Source organism: Arachis duranensis, chromosome 3 (genome assembly GCF_000817695.3).
Source record: "Arachis duranensis cultivar V14167 chromosome 3, aradu.V14167.gnm2.J7QH, whole genome shotgun sequence".
Classification (NCBI taxonomy): Eukaryota; Viridiplantae; Streptophyta; class Magnoliopsida; order Fabales; family Fabaceae; genus Arachis; species Arachis duranensis.
Window position 1 is genome coordinate 79,867,484 of NC_029774.3, and position 516 is coordinate 79,867,999.

Genomic DNA, 516 nt, shown 5'->3' on the forward strand with positions numbered 1-516 from the left:
AGTCTCAGCCCCAGCACACACCAAGTGGGCCCCAGGAGTGGATTTCTGCACCAATTATCTTAGTTTATTCATTTTCTGTAAACCTAGGTTACTAGTTTACTATTTAAACAACTTTTACAGACATTTCTTGTACCTCATGACATTTTCAGATCTGAATTACATACTTTGTGACGGCATGAGTCTCTAAACTCCATTGTTGAGGGTGAGGAGCTCTGCAGCGTCTTGATGATTTAATACAATTTCTTTGTTTTCCATTCAAACACGCTTGTTCTTATCTAAGATGTTTATTCGCGCTTAACTGTGGAGAAGGTGATGAACCGTGACACTCATCACCTTCCTCAACCCATGAACGTGTGCCTGACAACCACCTCCGTTCTACATCAGATTGAATGAATATCTCTTAGATTCCCTAACAGAATCTTCGTGGCATAAGCTGGATTGATGGCAGCATTCATGAGAATCCGGAAAGTCTAAATCTTGTCTGTGGTATTCCGAGTAGGATTCCGGGATTGAATG